We start from the raw sequence: 7,671 nt of genomic DNA on the forward strand, positions 1-7,671 counted from the left end.
TAACTTAACCCACTCTGAATGCGAGGCAGCAGTCATTTCCAAATTGTCCACGGCAAATGCAAAACACATAATCTCTATGAGATTCGACCCTTACTTCCCTTTATTAAGTCATAGTATTGTGGGTTAAGGTTTTGAAGGCCATGATTTCTATCCGTGCACCCAAAGACACATGAGTAGGTTGTATTGAGTCGACTTGATCAGTTAGGTTTGCCACTGGACCGGTTCACAGGCGCCCGCAGGCAAAAGAAGACATCACCCAACTGGATCAGTCAGGGACCTCAACTTGATCAATCAGGACGATCAACTCACGACTCAGCTTGTGCAGAAGAGAGAAACATCATCTCAACACAATCAAGAGAAAGAACACGGAAATAAGAGACTTTCAGTTAAGAAAAACGGGTGGAAAAAGTTAGTGGTATATGCACCCCACTTGTATATACTCCCTCCGTCCCACAAGAATATGTATTTTCCAAATATTTAAAAGTCTTTTCTCTCTAATGAGGTGGGATCCATTCTACCTTAACAATACTTTAATTACTTTTTCTTTCTGAATCTCTCTTACTTTACCAATTTTGTATTAAAACTCATGTCAAACCCAAAGTGCATATTCTTTGGGACGGGGGAGTATTACCTTTAAATAAAATGCAATTATAATGAGGTAGTGGAATGTGAAGTCTATTATCATTTATAGTAATAATCAACCGAGATTCTTATTCACAGACCGGTCGAAATGATAAAATGAGATTTCTATTCGCGGACAAATGGACTATTTTCTTAAATTTCATGCTCAAAATAAACTCATTGATAGTGGGACGAAGAGAATATATATTAGTATGTGTTACTCCTTTCGTCCCCAAAGAATATGCACTTTGGGTTCGGCATGAGTTTTAATGCAAAGTTGGGAAAGTAAGAGAGACGTAGAAAGAAAAAGTAATTAAAGTATTGTTGGTGGATAGTGGGCCCCACCTCTTAGAGTGAAAAGAGTTTCTAAAATTGGAAATTGCATATTCTTATGGGACAGACTAAAAAGGAAAGAGTGCATATTGTCGTGGGTGGATGAATTATAATTATAGACTCTCTTGAAACTCATAGAGCTACGAGCCATAGGATTTATGGCCGAAAACGAGGAGGATATTCGCGATATGTTTATCACAGCCTTCAATAATAATATACATGCATGCATAGTCAGAATTCATCCAACCATTTATTCTAAAATAAATTATTTTTATTTGTATTACGTTAGTCATAACTTATATAATAATTAATTACACACTATTAGACTTAGATAATTCATCTAATCATATAGAAATACAAATCCAATCAGGAAGTCCAACATATCAATATATCTCTAAATAAATCTTTGGTCATTTTCATAGACCTAATCATCTTTTGTCATTTACTACATAGACCTAATAATCCTTTCTCAATTTCATTACAATAAGTCGAACTCCCACATCATTAACCTACAAATTTCTCCAAAAATAATAAGAATGTATCATTCTTCAGGAAAGAAGAAAATGCCTTGTTATAACTTATTTATAGGAGTTAACATCATATGAATTAATTGCACCTACCTAAATATATGATATTAATCTATTGGATTTTACTATATTAGCCTGAACATGTACATTTCTGATCGAATTTCTCAATCAACTGTTGCTAAATAAATACTCCCTCCGTCCATGAAATATTGTCCAAATTTGACTCACCACAAGTTTTAAGAAATGTGAGTTAAAAATGTTAGTGGGATTACGGTCACACATTTATATATTATTTTTATAATAGAATGTGAGTGTAAAAAGTTGGTGGAAAGTAACGTACATTTACCAAAAATAGAAATAAAAGTAAAGTGGATAACTTTTCATGGACAGATCAAAATAGAAAAACTGGATAATATTTCACGCAGTAGGAAATAATAAAATTGTGCATGGCCAAATAAAATAAGCTTGGAAAATGATGAGAAGCTTCATGCATAAAGTTAAATTCATTAAGTCGAGTTAGGTGTTGGTCGCACGTGCATATATAATAACAATATCCAACGTCGCATTAAGTTTCGAAATACAAACCCCATACACTTTGCCTTCCCTTGGTATTCTTTTATTTTCATTACAGTACATTTATAAATCGCAAAATACTTTTTTATCTCATTTCTTAATACACCATCTTTTTCTTTAACTATTCATAACATTTCACTACTTCATTTCTTTATTTTAAAAATACAATTAAGTTACTTACTTAATAACCTGAAGATTACATAATTAAAACTCTTAAAAATTAAAAATTACACAACTCATAATCATAGTAAAACTACTCCCTCAATCCATAATAGAAGCTCTTTTTATTTTCGTTCATCCCATAAAAATAACACACTTCTATTTTTGGTAACTCGTTGCTCTCAAATTAGGTTGGTCACATTCTGCACTAACAATATTTCAATTATTTTTTATACTTATCTTACTTTACTAATAATACATTAAAATTATTATCATCTATAAAATTTATATTTTTTAAACGGAGGGAATACATAATAAAATATTCTAAAAATTAAAATTACTGCAGCGGAGATCGTAGTGTCAGCGGGGAGGGCCATTAGCCAAAGCCATATAAAATATTCCTATATACGGAGGATAGATTTTGGTTAGATAATAATATAATATGAAGTATAAAAATTATATTCGTATAATTGAAGTACATTAATTAAATATTAGAATATCTCCATCCGTTCTATAATAGGAAACATATTTGGTGTGAGCACGGGTTTTACGAAATGTAAAAAAATAGTGAGACAGAAAAAATTAATGGAATATGAAGTCCACTTTCTATATTGATTTTATAATAGAATGTAAGTGAAGTGAGTTAGTGGAATGTGAAATTTAATTACAATTTATGATAAAAGTTAAATATGATTTATATTGTGGTATAGACTAAAACAATAAAATATGACTCTTATTACAAGACATACTGAAACAGATAAAATGTAACTTTATTATAGTACATAAGGAATATATTTGAAGATTATTGAATGGATAGATTTGGTTAGATTCTATTAGAAAATACGGTCACGATCTCCCACTAATATTGTCTTACATAAGCAAAATACAAATTTCTTATTTCTACTAGTATTTTGACTTTGAATTCTCTTAACATTCCAATATTTTATTGTGGCGGATTCAACAAAAATCAATAGAATAATAATGCAAATGTATGATGCCAGAATCAAGAATCGTACTCACCAAAAATTCTGTTAAATTCAATTAAACTGTTAATAAACATAACTTTAAAATTAATTATTTTAAAATGGGGAATGAACTTAATTTATAAGTAATATTTGTACAAGCGTCGTCAAGTCAACCCCTTCGGCCCCTCCCAACTCTGTCCCCTCACACACACGCACACCGCGTATTTCAGTCCGTGTTTGGAATTTTATTATATACTCCATATTTTATTGTTTGGAGTAAACAATACAAGTCCCTGTTAAATAAAAATAATTCTTATAATAGTTAATTAAGATCGTAATACAGAATCAAAGATTTCAATGTTTAACCAATAAATGCTCAAATAAAAGCTCACTATATACAAAACCGGCCCGGCCCCCACAACCCTACGCACACGCTCAATTTAATTAAAAATTATTATTTTTTATTTTTTATTGAATCACCAAAATAATTAATTCAGTCAAATCCCGGTCAAATTGGATCTTTAATGTCATTTATATCATAATTTTGACACTTTTTCCAAATTTTGTCCCATAATCTATGATTGTGGTGAAATTATGTATGATTTGATGGAAATATTACGCGGAAAAAATGTTCTGCTCCTCAAACGACTTCACTTAAAAAAAAAAGTAGCGTGAGAGACTCTTTTGCACGAGACTATTGAAAAACTAGCAAACTTATGACACATTTGGGTAATTTAAAATTTATTGGATTGAACAAAATTTAATCAAACTTTAAGCGTCAATTTACCATTTTTAACTAGAGACTAAATTTAAGAATTAGAAATTAATATTTAATATTTTAGAATTGGGTATTAAATTGTACATGTGTATTTATTGTGAGAGTGAATAACGCTTTAAAACATAGAAAGTCGGTTGTGACCCTCTACGTTTGTCCGAAAACAAATTCCTCGTTTCACACAATTCAACCCTCAAAATTCAAAGCATACGACCAAAAACCCGCACGTGCGCTGTCTCCGCCCTTTTCCCATCTCTCACACCACACACGCATATATATATATATATATATGTATATATATACACACACGCAGTTCCCCAATATTTCCACAACTACACACAAATTCAATCAATCAATCGAGAGAGAGAGAGAGATGGGTTGGTCCGAAGCCGAAATCGTCTGCGCAAATCATCCAGACGAAATTCCACAGCCAGGAATCTGCCCCTCTTGTCTGCGAGAGAGGCTTTCCAGAATAATCGGTAAATACTCCACCAATTACGATAGCTTTATTCCGTCTTCGGCTTCTCCGGTTTATTACTACGCCTCTTCCTCCGCCGGATCTTCGCCGGGTCGGGGACGCAGCGGGCGGCGACACATGAGGGTGGCGTCGGATGTGATGGATTCGATTTATGTGGCGTTTGCCGGATTGAAGAAGAGTAGGTCGATGGTGAATTATGCGGCGGCGAGGGACGGCGGCGTGAGTGTTAATGTGAATAAAAAGAAGACGGGAGGGTTTTGGAATAAGCTGATGATGCGTTCAAGTGGAAAGAAATCTCTGTTGTGGTGATTTTTTTTTTCTTTTTTTCTTTTTAATCGGTGAATGGATTTGGATGGAGCCGTTGAGCTCAATTTGTAGCATAGTATATAGTTTCCGTTCAATAATATTTTACTAGGGTTTTTTTGAGATTTATGTGGGAATGAAATTAAGAGTATGATGGAGTATATTCCTATATTGCTATGTTTATTGGATGGAAAAAACACGATAAAAGTGGTGTAAATTTTTGTTTCTGTTGCGATTTTATTTGATCAATAAACGAGACATGAATAGGAAATAGAACAAATTAAAATAAGTATATTCTTATGAGACTGATTTACAAGATCTATTTTGTATATAAAGGTAAAATATGGAATCAATTTTTTTTTTAATTGTGTAATAATCGACGCTGATGTGAATTTATTTGATTAATAAATATAGATTGTGAATTTAATACTTTGTTTATAAGGTTGATTTTTCGGATCTTTAATATCAACGATGTTAATCTTAAAAATTTTCAAGAATACTTCAATTTTATACTCCCTTCGTCCATTATATAGGATTGAATTCTTTTTGGCCTTTAATTTGAGAAAATGATATTAGTAATAAATAGTTAAAATGAGGAAAAGTAAAGTAAAGAGATAATAATATAGAAGTACTCCTATTTATTATCATTTTCCCATAGCTAAAGTGGAGAGAGAGTAAGTAATAGAAAATAATATAGAAAATAATCTATTTATTATCATTTTTTCAAAATCACAGTCGAAAAGAATCAATCATGGAATAGAGAGAACATAAACTTCTCGATTAAAAATATTTTTTACTATATCGTATACTTTATACTATCAAATTAAAATTAATCTTACGAGTATTCTAATGAAATCTTGTTGGCATCTGTACAGAGAATGAATTTATGTATTTTCGAATTGTATATGCATATTTAATACGATTGCCAATCGAACTATTTTATATCCCCCAATGCTTTATTCGATCGTGTGCTCGTTATATTCGTGTATATATAATGAACACGAAAGAACTTAGATTAACACCATTCACTTTTAATCTCATGAACCATATTTGGCATTAGTTTTGATATGAAAGTTGGAGTTGGATTAACTTTAACCCTACCACACATCTATACATATAATAGGGTACTCCCACCGTGGCTCCGTCAATCAACATTTCGTCCCTTTCATATTTCACCAATAAATTTTTCATTTGGTAATAGACTACATATTCCACTAACTTTATCTCATTCACATTTTTATTATAAAACATATATATAAAAGCAGGACCACCTTTTACTAACTTTTTCAATCAGCTTTCTAGTATATTTCTTAATACTTATGTCGGGTCAAAACTCCCCATATATTAGTGGACGTTGGATAGGCTTTGCTACCTACTTCCTCCATCCCATAAAAATAGGAACTTTGGGGGTGATATAAGTTTTAATACGAATTGGTAAAGTAAGAGAGAGGTAGAAAGAAAAGTGATTGGATTATTGCAGCAAAAAGGCGATTCTATCATCTTGGCGGCCCCCTCACTCCGGCCCGACATCATGTGAGGAGGTTAAATCAGGGTACGCAGTAGCCCGTTAAGGGGGATGCCTTAACCCATTAGCTGCCAGAAGCCCATCTCCCAAGGCCTCACACTTGTGCCTGAGATATGGAAGCAACTACACGACAGAAACAAATTTTGTTAGTGGAGAATGTGGCTCATCTTATAAAAAAGAAAAAAAACTTACAAAAAATAGAAAGGAGCTAATTTTATTGGATGGAGAGAGTATTTCGAAAGATTGCAATATTAATCCGAAAGTTTTCTTACTTTGTGAAACTAACAAACAATGGTGAAGTATAACGCTAAGTAGATCTAACGATGAGATTAGTATTTGTTGCTATGTACATAAGGAGAAAGTTTCAAAAATTGTTAGTACTCCATTCGTTTTATAAGAGTATGCACTCTTTCCTTTTAGTCTGTCCCACAAAAGTATACATTTTCTAATTTTGAAAACTTTCTCCTATCTATAGGTAGTCCACTAACAAATTTAATTTTTTTTTCTATTTCTCTCAAACTTTACCAATTACTAGTATCACAACCTGCGCTATGCACGGGCCATATATTTTCACGTACTGATTAAATATTCATAATAAAACTAATCAAAATAAGAACCAAAAGAGCAGCTTCCTGCTTCTGCACAAAAAGAGTCTGCTTTGCGTTCACAAGCCTGGTGCACGTCTTCGACGGCGTCGAACCTTTCTTGGAAGAACTCTTCCCGGGCTGCCAATGTATTTGCGATGTGGAGAAATAGCGGTCGCCGCATGCGGAAACGGCGACGGAAGTAGGTATCTCCCACACCGGGTTATCGCAAAAGTAGACGCGGACTAACCTTGCAGCGGCTTCCTCCCGGTTACGATGGATGTAAGTCCGGGAGCGTCTTTGGGGCGGTGCGGCTTCCTCCGCCTCCCGGCGTCGATCTTCATCAAGTGATTCTTCCATTATTCGACGCATTTGCTCATATGGATCCATTAGATCATTTAAATTTGGAGGAAGAACAAAAGAGATGATTTCCGATAAAAATTGGAGAGGAAAGAGAGATGATTTGAGAGGATTAGATGTGTGTTGGTGTGTGAAATGAGGATGAAATAGGAGTATTTATAGAGTAAAAAAATAAAAAATAATAAAAAAATAAAACGGTCGAAAACGGTAATATTACCGTTTTCGAATTTTTAATTTTTTTTATTAAATTCAAATTTTAAAAAAATGAATTATTGCGTTAGCTGACGAAACCCGCTTGCGGGCCGGTGAGTGGGCGTCATGCATGGCCCCAGAGCGCGCCACGTCGCGGGAGCGCGTGGCGAGATTGCGAGACGTCTCGCGCCCCCCGTCATGGAGGGACGGGACTCGTGAAACCCGCATAACGCGTTGCGAGTGGCCTTATAATACTCATGTGCTTTATTATCTGCT

Source organism: Salvia splendens, chromosome 18, assembly GCF_004379255.2.
Source record: "Salvia splendens isolate huo1 chromosome 18, SspV2, whole genome shotgun sequence".
In the NCBI taxonomy this organism is placed as follows: domain Eukaryota; kingdom Viridiplantae; phylum Streptophyta; class Magnoliopsida; order Lamiales; family Lamiaceae; genus Salvia; species Salvia splendens.